General features: G+C 46.8%; 1 protein-coding gene across 2 annotated transcripts in view; it reads left to right on the top strand.

Moving 5' to 3' along the window:
• ZBTB7C (zinc finger and BTB domain containing 7C) overlaps positions 1-26,589 on the top strand; it is a 106,406-nt gene that overhangs the window by 46,627 nt on the left and 33,190 nt on the right. The window contains exon 1 of one of the 2 annotated variants that reach the window (XM_054987094.1): positions 7,119-7,180. The exons of the other annotated variant lie outside the window; for it this stretch is intronic. The gene's annotated coding sequence lies outside the window, so the exon portion shown is untranslated. Of the gene's footprint in view, positions 1-7,118; positions 7,181-26,589 lie in introns of those variants that run through there. 2 annotated transcript variants of the gene reach the window in all.

The raw sequence follows: 26,589 nt of genomic DNA, 5'->3' as shown, positions 1-26,589 counted from the left end.
AGGTTCAGCATTGCTGTCAGATGGCCATCTAGCCTCTGCTTCAAAACCTCCAAAGAAGGAGAGCCCACCACCTCCCGAGGAAGCCTGTTCCACTGAGGGACCGCTCTAACTTTCAAGAAGTTCTATCTAATGTTTAGCTGAAAACTCTTTTGATTTCATTTCAAGCTGTTGGTTCTGGTCCAACCTTCTGGGGAAGTAGAAAACAACTCCATGCCATCCTTTATATGACAGCCTTTCAAGTACTAGAAGATGGTTGTCATATCACCTCTCAGTCATCTCCTCTCCAGGCTAAGCATTCTGAGCTCCTTCAACCTTTCCTCATGGGACTTGGTCTCCAGACCCCTCACCATCTTCGTTGCTCTCCTCTGGACATGCTCCAGTTTGTCTATATCCTTATATTGTGGTTCCCAAAACTGAACTGAATTGACCTTGATGAACCACTGGCCTGACTTTGTATAAAGCAGCTCCACGTGTGTCCTGTGTTTTCTGAGGGTCCCTGAGAAACAACAACTGCTCTTATATATCGCTCCTCTAGACAGTTTAGTGCCCCACTCAGAGTGGTGAACAAGGTCAGTGTTGTTATTATCCCCCCTATTATGGGGAGCTGGGGCTGGGAGGAGGGGCTTCCCCAAGGCCACCTGCTGAGCTCAGGGCAGTAGCGGGAGTCAAACCAGCAGATGGCTGATTTGCAGCCCAACCACTTAACCACTATGCTGCAGCAGCTCCCTTATAATAATAGCTGTGCTTACATATCACTTTTCTGGACAGATTAGTTCTCCACTTAGAGTGGTGAGCAAAGTCAGCATTATTATTATCCCGACAATAAAGCTGGGGAGCTGGGAGGAGGGGCTTACCCAAGGCCCCCTGCTGAGCTTATGGCAGTAGTGGGAGTCAAACTAACAGAGTGCTGCTTCTCAGCCCAAATACTTAAACCACTCTGCTACAGCCGCTCAGAAGTGGCCAACTCATGTCCCCCCCCCCTGAGCGCCCTCCCCAAATTGCCTTGATGTATCTCTTCAAACCAAATCGGGCAGCTAACCTGTGAGGTTGAAATCGCAGTGCTGCATCTCATGGTAGCTTGGTTTGCTGGTTATTGGTGCAGAGGAGAAGGTGGAGGAGGAACGGTTTGTAATGCAAATGAGCATGTTGAGCTTGTGGAGTTTTAACATGTACAGTATCACTCGGCCGAAGCAAGAGCTGTTTTTAACTTGGTGTGCAAACGTCCTTAGCCCCTACCCACGACGGCTGTCTTTAGAAGAGTCCAGACTAGAATTTTCCCAGCAACAGGCTGGGTCGGGCCAGGCCTGGCCAGGCCACCGGATCTGGAGGCAACGGGTGGTACACGAAATGGAGGTGGTGTACTGAGAGGGGGAGTGAGGGGGGGAAGGTGGGCTGGATCTTTGGAAACTTTTCGCACATGGTAAGGGCAATAAAACTTCCCTTTCAAGGGAAGTGATATGTTCACTACAGCTGGCCCATCCTTGGAAAAACATCGGGGAAATCAGATCTGTGGGGAACAGTCTCAGCAGAGGATGTGCCTGTTTAAATAATTTATTATTATTATTATTTTGCATCATTAAAAATCCCATAATTAAGGAACCTTCTTTTACACTCTCGCCCAGCCAGAGCTTGCCCGTACCTGCTTTCCGTCCCGCCTCAAACCTGCTCAGACACTCCGTGGCTTTGCTCTTTGCATTGTTTCCTGTGCCCCACACCCAGCCCCGATATAAAGATAATCCCCACACACGCGCGCGCAAGTATACACACCCCACCCTCCTCTGGGTGACTCAGTCGAGCAGACTGGGAGCAGCAACTGACCGCGTGGGCACATCTGTTTCTGATTTAATGTGCCAGCCCTCGGCACTCCCCCAGGGCCTTCTGTAGTGATTTTTCTGTTTATATTTTTGGGGTTTGAAAAACACGCCTACACGCCCCCCTCCCCACCCACTTTCTCTCCACCACCACCCCAACCTCTGTTTTTCTGTGGTAAGCAGCTTATTTTAGACTTTACTTGACAAAATTCTAAACCAGAACGCTGTCCAGGTTCCTCCAGCCGGGTCCACTCTGGCCAGAGTTGAGCCAAACCAGTTTTCCATGGTTAAGCCCAGCATATATTCCACAGCGTTTTCAGTCAGGAAGGAAATCCGCCCATTCAGTCTGCTGTCAAATAATTAAAAAAAATATATTTTCCTATTCTGAATAAGGAAAAGAGACAATTCTCCCAACAGACAAGTTAAAACTGAACCTGAGTGCAATTCTTTGAGGAACGTAGTTCACATAAACTATCAAATATCAATTCTAGTCTTGCACAACTGTCTTGTGAGGTAGGTTCCGTACAATTAATGTTTTACAGTCAGGGTCTCTGAGAGCACATCGGGTGTACTCGCCCCTGTGGCTGGCAGAGCCTTGATTGTAAACTCCGAAGGCAGGGCTACGTAGGGGTTATGCGAAAGCGCTGTATGGATATTGCACTAAAGAACTGATCTCTTTGAGTTGTCTGTATGTTGCAGAGAAGCCTCATTGAGGGGGGGCACTAAAACAGATGAACAGAACCAGTTGGTTGTGCTCCCAAAACATTGGCAAAAAAGAAAAAGCGATGTCTTTGTTTTGCATTGTCAAATCTGGAATGGATACTTCAATTCGCTCCTGCTCTGTGCAAGGAGATCTAGCAGTCCTGTCGGTGTTTGGGAATTCCCAAGGTTCCCCACGACCACCTGTGAAGTGTGAACATCAGCTGGGAGCATCCTCATCTCGTACCTGCCCCACCTCCCGTGAACAAGCGGGTGAAGGTGGAAACGCTGTTCCCTTCCCTGTAGTTATTTCGTACAAGTGGTAGTTGTTGCAGGATGGGGCAAGGGGAGAGGAAGACGGGCCGGACCGTAGAGAATTTTTTTTTCACGGGATTGGAGCACTTCCCTTAAGAAGGGCTAAAGCATTGCACAAAGAGAGATAAATTAGATTAGAAATTATTTACATGAAACCGATAATAACCAGGGCTCATTTCGAGGGGGAACGCGCAGGAACGCAGTTCCAGCAGTTCCCCAAAGAGGTCACATGTCAGGTGGCCCCGCCCACCTGACTCTCGGCCATTTTGGGCTTGTTTCAGCCTGGATTGGGGCCGAAACAGCCTGGATCGGGCCTCTGACGATCACTCTCCCACTCAGCAGCGGCCCGATCCTGACCATTTGGGGCCCCTTTTTGGCCATTTTCAGCCTCTTTTGGCATTTTTGGCCCAATTTCAGCCCTGAAGGGCCAGGATTGGGTCCAAAGCACCCAGTATAGGTGATGTCAGGGTGTGTGGCATATGCAAATCAGTTATGCTAATGACAAACTTCCAGTGATGTCAAGGGGCGTGGTATATGCTAATGAGTTATGCTAATGAGCTATGCTAATGAGTTCCTCCAGCTCTTTTTCTACGAAATGACTGCTGATAATAACTATGATGATTTGCGGATTTACGGACTAAGGGATTTTGACATTAGAAAAAAAGAGAGCTTCTAATCATTATCTAGAGAAAGTGTAATTTTGACAAGATAGGAATATTTGTTTTGGTGAAAATCAGAAACCTTTTAGTTTAGTTTTCCATTTATTGTTGCGTTTGTTTCTATATTCTGTATGTTTTGCTATTCTTGTGTGTTGATTAGTTGTTTTGTCTGTTTTATTAGTACATACGTAATTGGAGTCTTCTTAGGTTTGTTCTTTAAAGATATAAAACTCTCAATAAAGAGAGAGGGAGAATAAGAGGGCTTGCGCATTTGTGAATGGTATGGAGAGTGCCTAAGGATTTCTCTCTGTTTTATAAATTAGTACTCCGGGTTACCATCTAATGATACAATTGAGAACCAGCAAGAAGAAATTCTGAATATCAGAGTATGTGGTTAACTTGCAGTGTTGACAGCCAGGGGATGCAGCGGTGGCCACGACCTTAGGTGCCTTTTGAACTAGACGTATTTATGGAACAAAAACCCGTCTCTCAATAGCTGGTAGTCATAATAGCTCAATGGAGCCTCCAGCTGCTGAAAGAGTATATACTGGAATACTAGTAAAAAGTCCAGTAGCACCTTTAAGACTAACCCAACTTTATTGTAGCATAAGCTTTTGACAGCCACGGCTCTCTTCGTCAGATGCAAGAATACTAGTTGCTTTGGGGTGCGGCAGGTGGGGGGGAAGTGATGCCTTCATGTATGGTTTGTGCACTTCCGGGAAAATCACCTGACTGTGGGAAGCAGGAAGCTGGACTCAGTAGACCTGTGGTCTGATCCAACAGGGCTCTTCTCATGTTCTTATTTCCAGTATGGAACCAGGATCCGTTCTGGACTTGAAATACACTGCTGCCCCTAGTTTTGCTGGCTGGCATCTGGCTTCTTCTGATATAATGACTTGCTAAGGCGCCTGCTTTTGGGGGCGATTGGAAAGGGACTCCTTTTTCTGAGCCTAGCCCTTTAGCCTCGAAACTGTATCACTGGAAAGCAAATCCTTTTACGCTTCTCCTCCCAGTTTTAATTCCAGTATTTCAATCTGAATGCCAGTCTCCATTTTTAAAGTTAATGCTGCTCTTCAAAGGCCGTTGGCATCCCGAAGGCACCGAGACCAGGTTTTTCCACTGAGTCCTTCCTTTCATCCTCAGATTTCACCTGGAAAACATGTCCTCAGCACCGTTTTCCAGTTTTCATAGATGGAGTGCGGTGCGTGGGAGTCGAGCAGCCCGCTTCCACCTTCCTGGCTGTAACTCCCGGGGAAAAGGCTGTGGCTGTCTCCAGCATGACGAACTGCCCAGCTTCTCCTCATTTGGCAAACCAAAACCACAGCTGGGATTTCAGGCTCTTCTTGGACGAGGGGGTGCCACGGCCCTAAGCTAACCACTCTACCCATGTCAGGATGTAGAAAGAAAAGGTTGCAAAATGTGAGAACAGTGTGGCCTGTGCCACACATGTGGCAGCAAACCTAGGTTAACTGCTGAGCGTCAACGAATAGCAGGAGACAGTTCTCAACCTCTACTGAAGGGTCCTGTATGAGACGTTTATCTTCTATTTTAGATATGTACTTTAAAAAGTCTTAGGAATTAAGTACTGCCCAGAAGTTTAGTTTGTGCACGGTGTGTGTGTGTTATAGTCACAAATTACCCCCTCCCATGGCATACGTCATAGAATTCAGTGAGATCTGAACACACTGGGAAAGTAAGAATATTTGAATAAGATGCAATTTAACATGGATAATAATAATAATATTTGATTTATATACCGTTCTTCAGGACAACTTAACACGCAATCAGAGCAGTTTACAAAATATGTTGTTATTATCCCCACAACAATCACCCTGTGAGGTGGGTGGAGCTGAGAGAGCTCTGAGAGAGTTGTGATTGACCCAAGGTCACTCAGCTGGCTTCAAGCGGAGGAGTGGGGAATCAAACCCAGTTCTCCAGATTAGAGTCCTGCCACTCCTAACCACTATACCACACTGGCTCCTGGATAAGTGCCAGGTTCTCCAGTTGGGTGATAAAAATGAAAACCATGCATACTGGATGAGGAATACACTTCCTGGTAGCAGTGTGTTTGAACGAGGTCTTGGAATATGGGTGGATATGTGAACTAAATATATGAAACTAAACATGAACAGTCAGTGAGATGCAGCAGCAAAAAAGGCAAACACAATCTTTGTATGTATTATCAAAGGCATAACATCCAATTCACAGGACGTCATTATCCCACTGTATACCACACTGGTCAGGCCCCACCTGGAGTATTGTGTACAATTCTGGAGGACTCACTTCAAAAAAGGATGTAGAAATTGGAACAGGTGTAGAACAGAGCAACCAGGATGGCCACAGGCCTGGAGACCAAGCTCTACAAGGAAAGACTGAGGGACCTGGGAATGTTCAGTTTGGAAAAGAGGGGGTTGAGGGGAGACATGATTGCTCTCTTTAAGTATTTATAAGGCTGTCATTTAGAGAAGGGAATGGAGCTGATCCTGTTGGCAACTGAGGATAAGACTCGAAACAATGGGTTTAAACTACAGGAAGGAAGGTACCAGCTGGATGTCAGGAAAAACTTGTTCATATTAAGAGTAATTCAGCAGTGGAACTGGCTGCCCAGGGATGTGGTGGGTCCCCCTTCATTGGCAGTCTTCAAGGAGCGGCTGGACGAATATGCTTTATGCTGTTCCTGCATTGGGCAGGGGATTGGACTAGATGGCCTGTAAGTTTTAGTTTATTTGGTGTTTATTCGGTATTTATTCGGTGTTCGGTAAGGCCCCTTCTGACTCTAGGATTCTACCTCCAATACCCTCCATGGCTGTCTGGGGATCTCCCATCCCTCAATAGCAGAATTTCAGGGGAGAATTTAGATTGCAGTGGGAAGTCCGGCAGGGAAGCTGTGCTTCTGTGGACAGAATATCTTTCTATTGATGGAAAGTGTAGGTGGGATCCAAAGTGCGCACCTTAAAAGGACTGGTTGTGACTAGGCCCCCCGAGTATGTTGTCAATTGCAGACAAAAGGGGGACAGGTAAAGTATGGGGCAAAGTGGATTTAAAGTAGGGTTTGCACTTTAACACAACTGCAGAGAGAATATCCATCACCGAGAGGGGACCCTCTGCCAGAATCCCCTGCTGCTAGTTAATAGTAGAGTCAGGGTAAAAAAAATGAAATCCTGCCCTCAAGTCATAGTTGACTTACGGCAACCCCTGCTGGGGTTTTCATGGCCAGAGACCAACAGAGGTGGTTTGCCATTGCCTGCCTCTGCAACTCGGGTCTTCGTTGGAGGTCTCCCATCCAATCACTAACTCAGGTCAACCCTGCTGCTGAGGTCTGCTGAGATGAGGCTCTCCTGGGCTATCCAAGTCAGGACACCAAACAGAGTCAGGGTACCAAACAAAAAACCCAAGAAGAGTCACCAGATCTCAAAGAAGTGCATTTTGGGTTAAACGGGTCTTCTTCAGTGGCAAAAATAGACATTTTAAACATGTATGACAACAGCTTTATCCAAGAATTGCTTGTTGGTAATAAACTTCCCTTTGTGGTGCATCTTTTTGAGATTTTCCCTCTCTCTGTTTTTCCGGCGACTGGGGATGCCAACCCTTTTTTGCTGTTGTGGATGGAGCTTACAGACGTGCTTTTCTTTTTGGCAGGAAGAGGTGGCTCTCTCTCGGTTTCTCGGATCACCTGGTGCACAGCTGTGAATAAAGGTACTAGATTAATGACTTCTCTAGCAGCTTTTGTTCTGAGGCCACCTTGGAATAGGAAGCATCCGTAGCTGTTGGGATGGGGTTTCAGCCATGTTTGGATAGGAAGACTCTTCCTGCAATAGGAACAGTTTTTTTTACAGAGGGAATTAATATTGGAGGACTCAACTAGGATCATCATTGGGGAGGGACCCTTTCTTAGGTCAAACTGGGGAAGAATATGCAGAAAGTACCAGGTTCGATCCCTGTCAATTTAAGTTAGAGGGTAGGAGATCATGGACGATTACCCCTAGCCAGACCAGACCAAGCTGAGCTAGGTGAATCAGTGATTTGATACGGGATAAGGCAGCACTCTGTGATTCTTCGTTGCAAATATAGCTGCCTCGGTGCTTTGCACCCTTCATGCCTGCTTCATTTGTACACTTGTAAATAAATGGATCATTAGAAACACGCCTTGTGTCTCTGCTGCTCCCTACTCTAGAGGAAACAGCCTGTTCAGGAAACGGGGAGCGTGAATTGGTATATGAGAGATGGGTGCAACCTGTCATACATTTGAAACAATTTGTATATGCAAAGCATAGCTAAGTTACGGGGTGGGGGGAGATACAGAACCCTTCCAGTAGTGTTCCCAGTTCCTCCTTCTGGCTGACGCTGGACCCAGACCTCCAAACCCTGGATTGAACCTGCGTTCCTTTTCCATATTTCTGCTCAAAATTCCTGTTTATTTGCATGCTGGGGAATCCTGGATTGGGCTGCTCCTGCTCAGCCTCATAGAGCACATCTTGGAACTTTGGCCGCTGAACAGGAAGGAGATTGAGAGAAACTGAAATTTTGAAAACTAGGAATTGTATGTATGGTATAATTAAAGGAAACCAGAGACAGGGGTGGGTAGGGGGAAAGAATACAGGCCTTCAATTATGGAAGCCCATTGTGCTCTGAAAGGGTAAGGCCGCGTTTCCAGACTGCATTTATCTGGCGTTTGCATTCTTGTATTAGAGTTTTGGAATATAATTCCAAAGGAACCGATTGTTCAAAGCCTCTGCTCTGGTAGCTCGGTGTCCCATTGTGTTTATTTATTTGTTCTTTAGGAAACTTTCTGGCCTGCCTGCTTAGATTCCATGTTTAAAATCTAATGAGCAAGCTATTAAAGACCATTACAATCTCGTCAATCGACAACTGTCAGAAATGATTTTTTTGAAAAGACTGCTCCCGCAGTAAAAATCAGCAGAGACAAGAGAGAGGCTTCTTTTTGATTCTCAAATGCCTGTTTAGACAGGCGGCCCTTAGAGGGCTGCTTGCACCCTAACAAGGAAGCTTGGCATCACTGTGATCTACACAAGTGGAGGATCGCACCTTGGGGGTACTGTTAGATCGGTGCCAATAGACGCAAACGGAGGTTTCATCTGTGGCTCGTAGCCAACTTTAATTGGCGTTGATTAGCTTGCCAGTTCCACCTGTCCTCAGAGACGCAATATCTGCCCACAGTTAGTTTTCCATGCTCTGATCACATCCAGATTAGACTGCTGCAGTGCACTTTCCGTGGGGCAGGCTTGGAAGACTGTCCAAACTCCAAAGGTTCTGAACTGGCATAAGTTTGGGGGAGTGTTATCTTGCCAGCTGTGAAAGACTTTTGCTGGCATCCAGGATATTTCTGGACACATTTGAAAGGGCTGCTTCTTAAATTCCTGTGTGGTCTGGGATTGGAGCATCTGAAAGACTTCCTGCTCCCATACGCACCCACCCAGTTGTTAATGGGGAATGTGCTCTGGTTTTCCATTGAGGAACTTAATCTGTGTAACTCCCTCCCCTCTGTGGGTTCTTCTGTAGGCTTTGGCGTGTTAAGTGCCGGATGAAGGATCTTTTGTTTTTCTTTTCCCCAGGCTATTGGGAAAGGGCAGATTGCTTTCCCCCTAGTTTTTATTGCTTGTTTTGCTATGATGTACTGTTTTAATGCTGCATACTGCTGCTTTTGCTAATTTTGTATTGTGGAATTTGGTGGTTATGTTTAGAGGGGATGCTTGATTTTGTTATATGCCCCCTCTCAATCAGAAATTCCTGACTCTGGTCAGTATTATATCCCCATATAATGGAGGGAGAAGCAGCGCAAAAGAGTTTGCCTGAGACCACCCAGTAAGTCCCTAGCAGAGTGGAGATTGAGAGCCAAGCTACAAGTAACGCCTCACGCAGGTTGGACACTTGTCAGCTTCCCTCAAGTTTTGATGGGAAATGTAGGCATCCTGGTTTTACAGCTTGGCTCTCCATTACAGCTGCAAGACCAGGATGCCTCCATTTCCCATCAAAACTTGAGGGAAGCTGACAAGTGTCCAACCTGTGTCAGGCGTCACTTGTAGCTTAGCTCTCGGGCAGGCAATTCCTGGTCACCCTTTCACATTATTCTGTCCTAGCTCACCAAATGCTAATCCCGTTTTAGAAAATGTGAATTAAAATGTTAGTGAATAAAGGTCTGGCAGCTTTCCCTGCTACTGGTTTTCATTCGGGCTCTTATGTCTGGAATGTTCCTACACAGAGTTACGCCAGTCTAAGAGCAGAACCACAAGTGACAAAAGGCACAGATTGGACACTTGTCTGCTTCCCTCAAGTTTTGATGGGAAATGTAGGCATCCTGGTCTCGCAGCTTGGCTCTCCGACTGCTGTCCAACAGACTTTTCAACTGTCACTTGTCCAACATTCCGCCAAGCTGCCTACATTTCCCGCCAAAACTTGAGGGAAGCTGCCAAGCGTCCAACCTGTGCCTTTTGTCACTTGTGGTCCCGCTCTGAGTCCATTGATCTCATAGGATTGCACTATTGATATTTTATACCGGTTTCATCAATTAATGGCTGTTTTAGAGATGCTCTTGTTCTTCTGTGCTGCTTTTTATTGCCGTACTTTTTATGCGTTGTTGTTAATATTAATTAAATTGTATCATTTTGCTTTGAATTTCTGTAAGCCACCTTGAGCAGTTTTGGGGACAGCTGGCCAACAAGTTATCTTCATCCGTGGAATGAACGGGTCCCCTTGGATGAATTGAAGTGACAATCTTAGCTGTGCCTCTGAAGTTAGCAATGATCTATTCTAGAGGTCTGTATAGGTGTGCATAACAGTGGCCTTTGCCAATTTATCTTCTGCGTAATTGCTTGACTGACTCTTCTTTTTCTTCCTTTTTTGGGGGGGCCATGCACTTGTGTGTATGTGTGTGTGGAGGGTTCTTTTTAAAATGCACTTGTCTCTTTAAATTGTGCTGCTAACTGGGGATGTCTGTGCCTCGGGGCAAACACAAGTTGTTAGGGTGGGTGCCATTATAATAATGTGGGAGACAAATGCAGGATGCATTTGACCAATTTTTTAAAAAAACCTTTGCAATAGCCTCTCCAAAAGTATTCATTGCAGGGTACCTCTAAACAAGGACTAAACCAATACTTGTCATTTGCGGGCAAAATCTACAGGCAAGTTGCCCCACTGGAATGAACGGGAAGTGCGCAAGAGCATTGCCAAGCATCCTGCATGCTTGGTTGTTGTGTATTCGATAATATATCCTGCATGCTTGTTTAGGGTTCCAGTGCTTCATTTGCAATAGCTGGTCTTGAACTCAGTGTGTGATGCCTATGGCCCTCAAATTAGGGCTGCCAGGTTCCCAGCAACCAATGGGAGATGGGAGGTTCTTACTGGTACACATGTGTGTGCCTGTATCCCTGGCCGATGATGTCACTTCCAGCACAACTCGGAAGCAATGACATTGGGCCAGGGCCAATTCTTTAACACTTGGCCCCAAACATAGCAAAACACAAAACTCCTAAATAATTAAAAGTAAAGGTAAAAGTAGTCCCCTGTGTAAGCACCGAGTCATTACTGACCCATGGGGGTACATTGCATCACGACATTTTCTTGGCAGACTTTTTATGGGGTGGCTTGCCATTGCCTTCTGCAGTCATCTACACTTTACCCCCAGGAAACTGGGTACTCTTTTTACCGACCTTGGAAGGATGGCAGGCTGAGTCAACCCTGAGACGGCTACCTGAAGCCTGCTTCCACCAGGATCGAACTCAGGTCATGAGCAGAGTTTGGGCTGCAGTACTGCAGCTTACCACTCTGCGCCAGGGGGCTCAGTACCTGGAAGCTGAGGTTGGTAAAATGAGTACCCAGTTTCCTGGGGGTAAAGTGTAGATGACTGGGGAAGACAATGGCAAACCACCCCGTAAAAAGTCTGCCAAGAAAACATCATGATGTGACGTCCCCCCATGGGTCAGTACTGACTCGGTGCTTGCACAGGGGACCACCTTTACCTAAATAATTAGTCACTTTTAAAATGTCCTCTCCTTGTATTTTACCTCTCTTTCCCCTCCTCCCACCCCCTCACTCCCTTTCTCTTTCTTTAAAAATACCTTAGAAAAGAAAATTGTACTTCAGCCAGTGGTGAGCCCATTTCAGTTTGGGGTTTGACCTGCTTTGGCTCACTAGTCAAAAACTGGTGCCTTAGAATACTGACCCAGATGTCACAAAGCACTAGGAACCCTGCTTATGTTTCACAATATGATGCTGCTTCCTCGATTATACAAAGGGGATCACCGAGGTATGCAGTTATTGGATCCTTTGCCTAACGTCACGTGATAAGCCCTTAGTTGGTATGGGGAGTAAACCAAAGAACCCCTGATGTCTATTAAGCAACGTAGACAGGGACATGTAGGCGGTAAGGAATGCATTAAGCTCCAGCAGGGGAATTTCTTAAGGGGAAAAATAAATTTGGATGGATTAGCATAATCTCATGCGTGGATCTTAATTCCCTCATTGCATCTTTGCACACATCAGTCTGGAAAAGGGAACTGTATTTTGTGTGTGCGTGCGAGTGCACATGTACTGACTGATGCAACGAGAACAAGATAGGAAAGAGTCCAGTAGCACCTTTAAGACTAGCCAGCTTTATTGTAGCATACACTTTCGAGAGCCACAGATCTCTTTGTCAGATGAAGAGAGCTGTGGTTCTTGAAAGCTTGTGCTACAATACAGTTGGTTAGTCTTAAAGAAGAGACTAAGAGAGCTGTGGTTCTCGAAAGCTTATACTACAATAAAGTTGGTTAGTCTTAAAGAAGAGACAAAGAGAGCTATGGTTCTTGAAAGCTTATGCTATAATAAAGTTGGTTAGTCTTAAAGAAGAGACGAAGAGAGCTGTGGTTCTCGAAAGCTTATGCTACAATAAAGTTAGTTAGTCTTAAAGAAGAGACGAAGAGAGCTATGGTTCTCGAAAGCTTATGCTACAATAAAGTTGGTTAGTCTTAAAGAAGAGACGAAGAGAGCTATGGTTCTTGAAAGCTTATGCTGTAATGAAGTTGGTTAGTCTTAAAGAAGAGATGCAAGAGAGCTGTGGTTCTCGAAAGCTTATGCTACAATGAAGTTGGTTAGTCTTAAAGGTGCTATTGGACTCTTTACTATTTTGCAACTGCAGACTAACACGGCAAACTCCTCTGGATCTCTGAATGAGAACAAGGAAAAGGCTGGGAGTTGGAAGTTGGTGACTTCACCTGTCCCTTAGGTCTTATTGCAGATGCCTTGGGAGGAAGGGACATGTGGTCTGTTGGGAAGGGCTGTATTTCAGTGGGAGAGCATCTCCTTTGCGTGCGGAAAGGTCTCAGGCTCAATCCCCAGCATCTCCTATTAAAAGATTTTATATTAGGTGATGCAGAAGACCACTGCCTCTGACCTTGGAGAACCACTGCTAGTCAAAGCGGACAATCTCTGGATGAACCAATCACTGGATGAACCAATGGTCTGACTCCTTATAAGGCAGCATCCTCTGTTCATGTGGCCTAATGTCTGGATGAAATCAAAGCGACATTTAGGCTTCAGTCCAGCTCACCAATTACTCACCACCCCCTTCCTGTTGCTAATGAGGATAGTTCAATAGTGAATGTGGTAGTCTAGGAATCTCTCTACACGAGAGTGCGTGTTCATCAAGTGTAGGGAGATGCAGTATTAGCTGGGAAGCATAGTTTAAAAAGACAGAGCTGGCAGAGATTGCTCTTTAGAGGGTTTGTCAATTTCATCTTCACCTCTGGGAAGGCTCTGTCAATTTCACCTCTCCAGCCTAAAACTGTGTGGGATCGCAACCAGAGGGCAGCGAGGAATGGAAATGGGCTGGAGCTGCCTTCCAGAGCTGTACCTGGAGAGGTTATCATGGGCTGAAGTTTCCCTGCTGGCCTTTCACAGCCCCTTCACACAGCTCCAGTGTATAGCAAAGCCTTTGCCCTGCCGCCAGCTGTGTCTTTTTAAACTACTCTTCCCAGCTAACATTGCATCTCCTGATACATGCTCTTTACATGTCAGATGCCTCATGTGGAGAGACTCTTGAGTCTCTTACAAGTTCACTGGACATTGTCTTATCTAGATACAGAGTTGTTTTGTATTCAGAAGGTTCATTCCTGGCATTTTCAGTTAAAAGAATTCCATGAAGCAAGATTGGGGGAAAATTCCTGTCTTGAGACCTGGGAGAGCAATTGCCAGTCTTTTGACTATTTTGGAATCCAGCGGTGCATGTAGCAAAAGAATGTCTCGTAGAAATGTTCGGTCTTGGGTCCTTAGCTTCGCCCTTCCCCACTTCCCCTCTTTTTAAACAAATGGCTAATCCTATACGAGGATAAAAAATTTATCTTGTTAATTGGGTTGAATGAATAAAACGGAGTGTTTGCAAACATCTGGAACACTGTATTTTAGGTATTACAAAGGTCAAGTTAAAAACCTTTAAATATATTCAAAATAAGTGTTTATTATACAGTGTACACAGTACTCAAATTAAAAACATAGGGCCTGAGTAGCAAGCTGCACACACGTGCTTAAAACAGCTGTAATGTGCTCCAAATACAGTTGATGATACTGTCCAATGACCAACACTAAATCAGACCATACGTGTTTCGGCCCCAGGGCCTTCCTCAGTAGTCAGTTGTACAGTTTTTGTAATAAACAATCAAACCCACACATCCAGAAACAAGTATGTTAAAAATGCTCCTGATATTCTTATCTGGAAATGCAAAAGGAGAAAGAGGGAAGAATTTTTTATTTTTTTTAAAGAAAAATTAGAATGATCGCAAAAATTTTTTTGGAAAAATACAGAACCAGTTTTACCTCTTACATTATATTTTAGAACCAAGTTATTCCCTTTCTCCTGATTCCCCCCATGGTAGTTTTTACTCTGTTATCTGATGGTGGTGGAAAGTGCTGTCAAGTTGTAGCCGGCTTATGGCAACCCCTGCTGGGGTTTTCAAGGAAAGAGACTAACAGAAGTGGTTTGCCATTACCTGCCTCTGCATAGCCTCTGGTCTTTCTTGGAGGTCTCCCATCCAATTACTAATCAAAGCTGACCCTGCTTAGCTTGCCTGGACTTGGAGTGTTATTAGATTAAAAACAGAAAGACATACAAGTATTTTACAAGGTATCTCTGACCATGTACAGAGCACCTTTACTTCACTAATGCACAGCTAAATCTGAAGAAATGAGCTGCGACTCATGAAGGCTCATACCCTACCACAAATTTTGTTATTCTTATAGGTGCTACTTGACTCTTGCCCTTTTCTATCACAACTACACTGTTTCTCTACACACCCAGAATTAAGAAGAATGGGTGTTTTGCAGGGTTTGTGGAGGAGCTCAAATGACCCCATGCTTTTCTTTTTATAAATTAGGCACCGGCCCAGAGGAGCAGCTCTTTTCCTCAGATGTGATGTGACCCACTGTAGGATTGCTTCCTCTACCACATACACGGTTGTTTTCTTAAACAGCTTTCCCTTTTGCTGACACAGCATTTCTAATCCCAGCTGTTGGCAGTGCTAAGTGGTTTGCGGCACAGGGGAATGACTCAGCAGGGAAGACACAGAGAGCATTGTCTTTCCTGGAGAGAGTTTTTCCTTTGCTCTTTTGAATGAGAGGGTAAAAGGGAATCTAATAAGCAACAAAGTGCAGGATGGTGGCTTTGGTTAGCGCCAGATACGGTTACTTTTTTTCACCAGCATGGAAAAGACCAGATCCCTCTTCCTCATCCTAGACTTTAAAAGTCCTTAAAACAACAACTACTCTATTTCACAGAGAGCGAAGTTTGGTTTTTTGCTAAGGACGAGTGGGTGTTCTGAATTTCATTTCTTTTTTATTCAGTTACGTTTTTGCAGACAGATTTGGTTTTCTGCTTTTTGCTATCGGTGATATATTTGTGTATTCTTGTTGGACAGTTTTTATGCACAGTTGATGGGGCATTTATTCACACAAGGTATGTGCTTCTATGTATAACAGAGAGCCAGTTTGGTTAGCGTCTCAAATTAAGATGGAGAGAGCCAGATTCAAATCCCCCAGTCAGCCATGAATTTCATGGGGTGAACGTGGTCTTGTTGCAAATCTAGCTGCTAGGTCTAGAGAGCCCCTATATGTAGTTCTGAGCACCTTGAAGGAAACAGTGCCTAATGACATGAGAGAGAACATATAATTTTGATTTATCAATGCATAGCATAAATAACATTAAAATGAATTCATTTTAGGGGGGACGTCAGTGCAAGGAAAGAGTCCTGTGAAGATAAATAATTGTGAGCTTGATTTGCACAATATAGAAATGAAATTTGAAGTGTGTATTTTTTGATGAAACAACAGGGTTGAAAAAGCCTAAATAATCCCTAATTTGTGTTTAAAAATTGTGTTTAAAAGCAGGAGCTTGAATATCACTCACATCCCACAGTCACTCGATTGGCTACCTATCAGTTACTGTGTTCAACTCGAAGTATTGGTTATTACATATAAAGCCCTTCACGGCCTTGGTCCAACATACCTACGGGACCGCCTCCCTCCCTATGTCCCTCCACGGCAGCTTCGCTCATCCGAACAGGGTCTCTTGCAGGTGCCAGCATGCACATGGGTGAAATCAGCAGCAGCCGTACAAGGGCTTTCTCTGTGGTGGCCCCTACCCTGTGGAACGGCCTGCCTGAGGAGGTCAGGAGAGCCCCCACTCTCCTGGCTTTCCACAAACGATGCAAAACAGAATTATTCAAAAAGGCTTTTTACTCAGATATGAGGGCTGTATCGTAGGGATGGGGTCTCAGGTGCTTCAGTAATGAGTTAGAGACTGTAGACTTCATCACTATATTGCCTTACATGTTATCTATTGCTTTAAATATGTACTCTTGTGCTTCATGTTGTCTAATGTCAGTCCTAGGATTATGTTCTGTTTCAGCAATTCTTCAACTCCGTATTAGATCCTTGCTAATGCTACGTCTTTGTAAACTTGTATTCATTTACCCCATGACATTGTTTATGGAAATGTCCTTGACACGGCACGGAAACGCCTGCCCTTGTCCTTGCTTCGGATTGTACTAATCTCACAGTATGTAATCCGCCTTGAGTCTCAGTGAGAAAGGCGGACTATAAATGACATAAATAAACAAATAAATTTAAAGCCATTCTTATTTGGACAGCTGTAATTTTAGGACCTAGATGTGCACAGCCTTCACAGTTGTCATATGCAGGACTTTACCACACAGCGTTACAGACTCCTGGATCGGGAAGCCTAATTAGAGGCCATCTAGTCTGACCCTTTCATCAGGGTAGGAAATCCAAAGTGTTTCCAACAGAATGCTGTAGAGTCTCAGTTTGAAAACCTCCCGCTCCATATGGGCCGGTGTGGCTGCGCACGCGACACAGCTGTCTTCTCCCAGACATGGGAGTTCCAAGTGAAGAAATTCTGATCTTCTGCTGATACATTTACTCAGCCCGTGTTTGTGCATCTTGCTAGGAAGGAAGGTGTCCTTTGTAATTCGGCTATGCACACACACACGCCGGCTTCTTCACTCAACCTCTATCTGGAAACAGGGGCTGTGTGCAGTATTCCCTAACCTGGGCCATTTCCAGATGGCTTACCTGCCTCCGGAACGTCGCGCCATCTTGCGGGGAAAACACGAAATATCACGTTTTCTCGTGCGAGTTTTGCGCGACGTCGCGCAAAACTCGTGCGAGAAAACGCGATATTTCGCATTTTCCCCGCAAGATGGTGTGACATTCCGGAGGCAGGTAAGCCATCTGGAAACGGCCCTGATCCACTAGTTGGGGCTGTGTGTGTGTCTGTAAGTAACGGAAATTGGATTCAGGCCAATCACTGATTCAGAAAGCCCCATCACAAGCTCCAATTCCTCATCCTTCACCATTCATTGGTAAGATTCTTGCTCCTTTTTCAGAACAGTAGGTGTGGCATCCTGGCCAGGAGGGCACAGGCTTCATTGGATCAAAACTACCAGTGGCAAAGGCAACTCAAAGTGTGTTTGTGCCGCAGCTTGGTAATCCCAGTGGTGGCACTCCCTGCCTGCCTCGCCTCTCCTTGGTTGTTCTCCTGTGCGAGCTCCCATTGAAATGAATGAGAGGGAACTGAACAAGAGAATGGTTCTGAGTCTCTCTACACGGGACGCCTTGGTGCATGTTCGTCAAGGGTAGGGAGACACAACGGTAGCTGGGAAACGTAGTTTAAAAAGACAGAGCTGGTGGAGATTGCCCCTTGGAGGGTTTGTTAATTTCATCTTCGTCTCCCGGAAGGTTCTGTCAGTTCCACCTCTCCAGTCTAAAACTGTGTGGGATCGCAACCAGAGGGCAGCAAGGAATGGAAATGGGCTGGAGCTGCCTTCCAGAGCCGGGCTTGGACCTGGAGAGGTTTTCATGGGCTGAAGTTTCCCTTCTGGTATCTCACAGCCCCTTCACACAGCTCCAGTGTATAGCAAATCCTTTGCCTTGCCACCGGCTCTGTCTTTGTAAACTACCCTTCCCGGCTAACATTGCATCTCCCAAAATGTGTTCTTCACATATCAGATGTTTTGTGCAGAGAGACGTGTGTAGTAGAATTTCCCATTGGATCGAGACTCATAGCTAAGAGCAAAGCTTGATAGGTTGTTTGACCAGCAGTGCTCTTGGAAAAGAGTGTCTGTGTCACAGACAACAATATCCCTTCTTACGGCACCTTCCACTTTTTCAAAAGGAAAAAAGATTTTCAATTACATTTTTACTCCTCCCTTTTCTCTTCTCCATTTTATCCTCATATAATAACCCTGTGAGGTAGGCTAGACTGAGAGCGGGTGAGGGATTGGCCCAGGATCACCCAGTAAACTCCGAACAGAGTAGCAATTAGAACTCGGATCTCCCAGATTGTAGTCCGCCACACTACCCCATGCTAGCTCTCATCTCCGGATTCAGTTGCAATTGCTGTTAGCCTGTTGAACTTCTCAGGTGTTTGTTTTATTTTGTTAATGCTGTGGCTGTGTAGGACAAGCCCTCCGGCGTGGCAAGTTTGCTTGCTTTTTAAATTTCAGTCTGGCATTGTCTATCTATGAGAGAAGCTTTCTGGAGGTGGGAGAGAAAGATCTTAATCACATTGTGGTATTGACTGGCAAAATTCTTTATTATCGTTCTGAACTGTGAGATTGATGAACGGTTCACACATGCATCTTTACCCTTGGATTTCTTTTCCTGACACGCGTGTGTGTGTGTTTGTGGTGTATGTGTGTGTGAATGAGCCAAATCCCCTGAAAAGCAGGGCACAGGACAAGATGTCTATTCGCAGCATTAAAGATTACAGCTCTCCTGGGTCACATCAAACTCGGACCTTTCTTGCACACAGTTTTATTTGCTTGCTTTTTTTTAAATCTATCTTACTTTTTGGCCCCATTACATAAATTACAGTACAAGAAAACAAACACATACATAAAACTTTACTCGCCAACCCCCAGAGGAAAATCAAAGCTGAGCCAAATCAAGAAAGTAAATCTTTTCATGGCCGGAGGGATTACCAAAAACAACTGGATACAGTCAGGCAGGGATAAAACCTGAAGTTGCCCAAAGCCAGTTGAGTTAATTCTACATTGCATGTGTGATGGGGCTGACCGAACTAGCTGGGACAAGGAGGTCCCAACTTGGGGCAGTGCCCCAGAGAATGCCCTCTGCTGTGCATTACTCCATTCCTGCAGTGGTGGGCAACGTACAGTTCTGCATCTGCATCTCATGATAGAGGAGCAGGGAAGGCTTGGAGAATCCGTGTCCCAGGTAATCAATCAGTGGTCAAGAACAGGGGCCAGAAGACGACCGGGAACCAATGCAGTTCTTTGAGCATCGCTGCAATATAATTATGGGGTTGTTCTGAAAGTGAGTATTTGGGGTTTATGAGAGTAAAGCACTCCTTCAATTTTAACGCAGATTTGACTTGGCCGTTCGAAGCTTGCAAAACACCGCCTTCGGCTGTTCTGAATTTGGCAGCAAGCTGTGGAGAATGCCACGGAGGTAGGTAAGGAGGACTGCGGAACATGAACTGACTGGCCTTTTTTTGCTTTAGGGGCAGGGCTTTTTTTCAGCTGGAACGCGGTGGAACGGCATTCCAGAACCTCTTGAAAATGGTCACATGGCTGGTGGCCCCGCCCCCTGATCTCCAGACAGAGAGGAGTTTAGATTGCGGCATGGAGGGCAACCTAAACTCCCCTCTGTCTGGAGATCAGGGGGCGGGGCCACCAGCCATGTGACCGTTTTCTCCGAGGGCAACCCACTGAGTTCCACCACCTCTTTTCCCAGAAAAAAAGCCCTGGGCGTATTCTGTCACAGGAGATCACACGGAACGGAGAGAGGGAGGCCCCAACCCCAACACAGAGAAAATGGCCACCTCTGATTTGTATTTAATTGCCATCCCCTCGATAAGGAAAGCTCCCTGCACACAACAGCTGTCAGCACTCAGCTGAGCACAGAGTTAAAATTATGGGCAAGGAGAAGGCCAGGATGTATAAATATGGAAGAGGGATGACTTGGAGAGATTTCTGAGCAAATAAAACCTGCTTGTTATGATCATGCTATTATATGGAAGCATGCAATTAAGTCCGAAAATTGCATACTTCTGCAAGAGGGTCAGGCGGTTACCGTTTTACTCATTTCCTGCTTAAAGGGTAGAACGGAAGGCTCCGGATGCTGACTGGGAAGGGGAGGCTGAATGCTGTTCCCAATCAACTTGGATTCTCTGAAGCTCTGCTACAACCAGGATTGGGGAATCCCAGTCTCTTGTTCGCCCAGGCTCCTAATGTTTTGACTCTGGTTTCTAGACATTTGATATTTCGGAAGGTACAATATTCTCTTCCAGCCCCGTTTCATGTATCCAGAGGGCACTGTGATTTCCATCAATTCCCCATGTCCCAGTGCAGACCCCTGCTTTAATCTCCATCCTACTGGTCTTCCTTGTGTGCGCATGTGCGCTCTCATCCCTGGCTGATGATGCTCCGCTCGAAACACAGGGAAAACACTATGTTCGGGGCCCAGAGTTGCCAATCCTCTGCCCACCACCAGCTGCTGCCCCTCGCTGCTGCTCAACTGGGTGGCAGAAGGGAAACGGAGTCTGGAATAGGGGGAAGGCAGGACGGCAGACATGTATGTGAAGTGCACATCTCCACGGCCCCCAGTGGTGGTCATGGCATTTCCCGTGTGACCCAGAAGCAACGGGTCATGCCAGGGGGCGATTCTTTTAAAATGGGGAGTTGTGGTGAATAATCAGTCCCTGGAGCAACCTGGAAATGACAGGTCGTGCTTGAAATGATTTAATGGTAAGCAGGGCTTTTTTTTCTGGGAAAAGAGGTGGTGGAACTCAGTGATGTCGCGTGTGTTGCCAGCACCCAGGGCAACTCTTGGCAGCAAGTGGCACTCCTGACACCACACGCGTGCGCGCTTTGCATGCACTCCCAGGACCATGCAGGGCACGGTCGCCCCCCAGGAGCCTGGTCTCAGCTCCAGGGAGAGAAAATCTCCTGTGCCAACTGGCCACACCTGCTACTTCGCTACCTGGTGTGCCCTTGTGGGCGGGAAGGCTCCCTTCTGCCTCCGGCCGGGGAGGACCACTCAAGGAAGCAGTGGTAGAGGCAGCCCTTCCCTGGCAAGCTGGGGTGTGGGGCCCAGGGCTGGATCGATGGTGGGGCAGGGGGGTAATCTGCCCCCGGCGCTGGCAAAGCTGGGCGCAGCTGCCAGCCCTGGGAGCACGCGGGCAGCAGGACAGGGGGCACGCTTGCCACATAGCCCCTGTCCTGCAGGGCAGGTGAATGGCGGGGGCGGCCTCCCAGCCACTCGCACTGCCGCCGACAGCTCTGCGGTGCACCAGGACAGCCGGCTTGCCGTGGGATGGCATGCACCGCCCTGCGTGATGATGTCACGGAAGTGATGTCATCACACAGCGCTGGGAGTGCGTGCGCGCACGTGAGTAGCCAGTCTTCGGTTGCCCTGGGCATCAGCAACTGTAGATCTGGCCCTGGTGGGGCCTGCTCCTGTTTCGCCACCACTGAGGCTCAGCATGCTGTGAAAGGGCCGGGCACCTTGGGCTGCACGCAGGGAGGAAACAGGGTCAGGGGGTGGGGCCACCAGACACGTAATTGCTTTCGAGAGGCGCCAGAACTGCGTTCTACCGTGTTCCTGCTGAGAAAAACCCTGATGGTAAGTACCACATGCCCCCCACATGCTGTTTTGTACTTGGGGGACCTGGCAACCCTGTTTGGTCTGAGTGTTAAAGCATCAGCCCTGGTATGTGGCATCATCAGCCAGGGATGCGAGCATGCAGCCTTTTCCAAGGCCTGCTGCCTCCTGCCAGTCGGCTGGTGATAGTGGGCAAAGGCATAAATTGGTGGGAATTCCCACCCCCACCCCCCATAAGTGGGCACCTGGCAAGGCTACTCCCAGAGCTTAAGAAATTATGCCTGCCTTCCACCTGGCCTGATCTCATTTCTGGCCCCATACATTTCCAAGGTATTCTTCCCAGCCATGAAGCTTAGAAGCTTGTAATTTTGATTGGTATGCTTTGATTGTAGCCGGTAGGTTCGGAGGTTCATTCCTGTGTTCATTTTTCATGTTTCTGTATCATCAGGGCTCCTGACACTTCAAAGACTGATGTAAGGGGGAAAGGCTGTTGCCTGCTTCCGGGAGCTTGAAGGGACAGGCCTCGACCTCCATGCCCTGTTTGTTGGCTCTCCAGGACAACTGGTTGGGCACTTGGGCTCTGAGAACAGCTGCACCCTGCACCCCAAAGTTTAAAAAGACACCAGAAATAGCTCTGTCGTGAATCTAGGGCCCTATGCTACAGCACGTACACTGCCTTCCCTCCCTTGGGCCTAAGGCTGAAAGTGGAGCAGCCTTAGAGATGCCAGATGTTTGCCAATGATGGGCAACTTCCCGGCAATCCCTTCCTCTGCCTGCCAATCATCAGCTGATCACCAGGAAGAGGCAGGCCTGGGAAGTTTGGGGCATGCTTCATGGCACCTTGCAATAACTTAACTTCCAGTGCGACACTGTCATTTCCGGATCACACCAGAAGTGATGTAATTGCAGGGCGCTGTGGAGTGCGTGCACGTTGTGCACATGTAAATAAACTAAGCCACTGGTCCCAGCACCGCCAAACACCCACGAATTGCCAAGGAGACCCGGCAACTCTAAGCAGCTGGCAGGTCTCGGTGCAGCCTCTCTCTTTCTCTCTCCTACTGGCTGGAGTTTTCCCCATAGGCTCCATTTCCCAGATGCCTTCTAAGCCTGGGATAGGGCTGGTGAAACTGGAGGGAAAAGGAACTCGTCCCCTGCTATTAAACTGTTGCTCACAAGTGTTTCTTTCCCCACCTGTTTGGTGATTGTCCTTCATTGAGTAAAGCAGTTTATTCTACTTTCTCTGGGTCCTCACATTTCAAGCTCAACCAAGCCCCTGGCAATGCCTTCGCCAGTAGAGAGGCACGGTGAAAGGACCAGAGGGGTGGCAGCCACTCAGTCCCTTGCCTGCTCCAGGGCTGAAGGGGGCTGAAAGAAAGGGTGTGGGGGGGGATCCCAGGTGCCCACTGGCAATCTTCCAGTGGTCTACCTGATTGCCCGGCAGGAAGAAATCGTTCACCACCGGCAGGCACCCCAAAAATACATGCGGCACTCGCACTCCCGGGGGGTGCGATGTCACTTCCTGAAGTGATGTCGTCACGCTGGCCACGGGTGCGCTCCCACACTTCATTTGGGGCTGATTTTGGCCCCAAATGGGTTGATTCTCAAAGAATCATACAGAGCGGTCCCATGGCCGACGTGATGACGTCACTTCCTGGAAATGACATTATCATAAAAAGCAGCAGGAGTGCATGCGTGTGTGTGGAGAAGAGCATGGAGAAAGCACGAGGTAAGTATCAGTCCTCCCCACCACCACCACCAGGAGCGTATAAGGACCTGAGGTATATGGACCTGGCAACCCGTGTGTGTGTGCTTGCACATGCGTGTATATGTGTGTGCGTGCATGTGTGTGAGAGAGCTTCTGGGAGGGGGTACTCAGACAAGCCTCCACATAAACCCTCTTACCCATGACAAACTCCAAGGCTCAAATGAGACTCAGGGCCAAGCTACAAGAGACGAATGACACTTGAACAGCAAGTGAACAGACTCACGTGTATTCCTCCCTGTTCACTTGCACTTCACTTGCACTCCACTACATGATCACTGCACTACACTGCACTACACTGTTCACTTGCACTTCACTTGCACTCCTCTACATGATCACTGCATGATCAAGTGGAGGGCAAGTGAACAGGGAGGAATACACGAGTCTGTTCACTTGCCGTTCAAGTGTCATTCGTCACTTGTAGCTTGGCTCCCAAACCTCATGGGACACAGGGAAATCCATAAACGGATCTTTGCCATTACTTTTAATGCTTAATTAAATACTGGCCTTGCCAGTATAGAAGAAGGGGGTCTGGTTTTTTATACCCCATTTTGCCACTGAAACTGCCCCCCTCCCAATGCTCTTATAGCTCCTTTAAGGGAAAGTAAAGAAGCAGAAGATGTGGATTCTTGTTCTTTTTTTCCTTTAAAAGATTAGCGCAAGGAGATGGCCCTGTTCTCAGTCAGCAGAACTACGCACAAATATGAGGGTTAAACTCCTGTCCCCACACCTCAGGGCCTCAGTCTGAATAGGGGGCTTGCGTCTTTAATAGACTGTATAGAGATACATGATTTCTGTTACATCTCACTTGACGCTGATTCTCTTCCTCTGACCATGTTCAAAATTGCTTCTCTAAGCTAAATAAAACAGAAGTTCAGTGGCACCTTAAAAATTAACATTTGTTTGTTTAAATATTTAACATTATTTATCTGAACTAGACCTTACCTGGATAGCCCAGGTGAGCCTGATCTCAGCAGATCTCAGAAGCTAAGCGGGGTCAGCCCTGGTTAAAACGTGGGTGGGCGACCACCAAGGAAGTCCATGGTTGCCACACAGAGGCAGGGCAACCACCTCCGTTCATCTCCCTTGAAAACCGTATGGGATTGCCAGGAGTCGGCAGCAACCTGACTGCGCTTTCCACAACCATCTGAGCTAAACCTATTTTCAGGACTGGGCCCCATTAAAACTTCGCCATCTCTCCCCCGCAATCCCTGGTCTTTGACATGTAAAATCAAAAGCCAGCGGGGTTGCTCTTGTCTCGTCTTGATGGTTCATGCCTAGCCCTTGCTTGCTTCCACCCCTCTACAAATGTGCTCATACCCTGGATGGGCAACAGAGATCGGAAGTCTCTCAGTGACGTTCTCTGGAATGCAGGGGAGAGAATCGGAAGCTCTAAGCTGGCCCTGTGTGCCTCCTCCACAAAATCCAGGATGTGGTTTTCTATCCGTGACATTTACACAGCTGAGGCTGACGCCCCTGGAATTTTAGTCTTGTTGCTGGTTGCCTTCCTAATACACTTGCTTAGACCCGTTGGTCCATATCGCTCGATGTTTTCTGTACCGGCCGCAGTTCTTCACTCCCATGGGCAGAGGAAGGTCTTTTCTAATAGCTACGCCCTGAAATCCTTTAACTGGAGATTCGGTATTGAAGAGTACCATCACACCCGCGCGAAAACCCTGCATACCAATATTCCTCCTACCTCTGAATCCATTCTAGAGCAGAGTGTTTCTCTTAAAGCTCTGGGCAAAGGAGCTTCAAACTATTGCCTTAGGCAAGAGTATTAATATTCCTGTTCGTTAATGCAAATTTCTCTTTATCATGTAATTTGTCGATTTTTTAAAAAGTGGTTTTCCAAACTCTTGACTTGGAGCAAAGCTTTGTATCACTGAATATGTCTTCCGGGGAATCTGTGGATCTTGTAAAGGACTCTGGGGTTTATTTTCAGATGTGCCATTAGTTGAAATGGGCCAGACCCATTGCATCTCACCATGGCACTATGAAAACTGCAAAAATCTGGTTTGGAGCAAGTCAACAGAGATACGGTTTTTTCTTCCGTCACCCTTTCCTTTATTAACAACAAGTTCCTTCGACCTGCGGACTTAAACCAAGTTCTCCCTCACCCATAATTCTCAGACTTGAAGGTGTAACATTTAGCAGTCCATTTCATGTGTTATATTAGTTTCAGGGCACTAGAATCTAGAGCCGTTCCAGCCCACATTTAACTCACATCTCTAGATAAGCTGGCTGTAGAAACTGCTGTGAAGGACGCTGTTAGGCTTTGTGTTTCTTTATTCATTTCTCCTAAATAAAGTTACTCTATGTTTACTAAAAAGATCCTCAGCATGTTCCTGGATCATTGCTGCGTCTTACGGGGGCACCCAGTGAAGTTGACTCAGGACAGGAGACAATCAATTCAAGATGGACAAAAGGATTATGGAATTGAAGGCCCTAGTGAGGAGGACCTCTTGTTTACAAGGCTTTAGAAGAAGACTACATTGATTCATGTAGCATAGGCCCATGAACGGATGTTAGCCATTGTGACTAAGTGGAGCCTCCAGGCCCAGAGGCAGTATACCTGTAAACATCAATTTCTGGGAGGCAACAACGGAGGGAAAATTTGGCTTCTTTACGAAGTAAGTGTCTCTAGGAAGTGACTTTTGGTAGGGTCACCAACCTCAAGGTGGTCGCTGGAGACCTCCTAGAATTACAACTGATCTCCAAGCCACAGAGTTCAGTTCCCCTGGAGAAAACGACTGCTTTGGAGGGTGGACTGTATGGCATTATACCACACTGAGGTCCCTCTTCTCCCTAACCCTGCCTTCTCTAGGCTCCAGCCCCCGAATCTCCAGGAATTTCCCAACCAGGAAGTGGCACCTCTATTTCAGGGACATCTGCCTGGCCAGTGTTGGGGGCAGAATTCTGGGCCAGATGGACCAGAGGAGTGATCCAGCAGGACTTTTGTTAGGTTTTTACTCAGTTCTTACTAAAACCTGCCCAGTAACGCTGCCTCGCTGCTGCTGACACAAAAAAGATTGACAGGTGAGGGAAAGGAAGTTTCTTTCAGCGTTACTGGTGTTATTGAGGAACCTCTGATAAGTCTCTGAATTTGGAAAGTGCTGAATACCTAATGGAAATACTGTAGGAAGGAAAGCATCTCAAAATATTTTTCTCGTCTTCTGGGCCTTAAAAAAAATTGCTGGCTTAAACCATTGTTTCT

Source organism: Eublepharis macularius, chromosome 8 (genome assembly GCF_028583425.1).
Source record: "Eublepharis macularius isolate TG4126 chromosome 8, MPM_Emac_v1.0, whole genome shotgun sequence".
NCBI lineage: Eukaryota > Metazoa > Chordata > Lepidosauria > Squamata > Eublepharidae > Eublepharis > Eublepharis macularius.
This window is presented reverse-complemented; position numbering and strand designations above follow the sequence as displayed.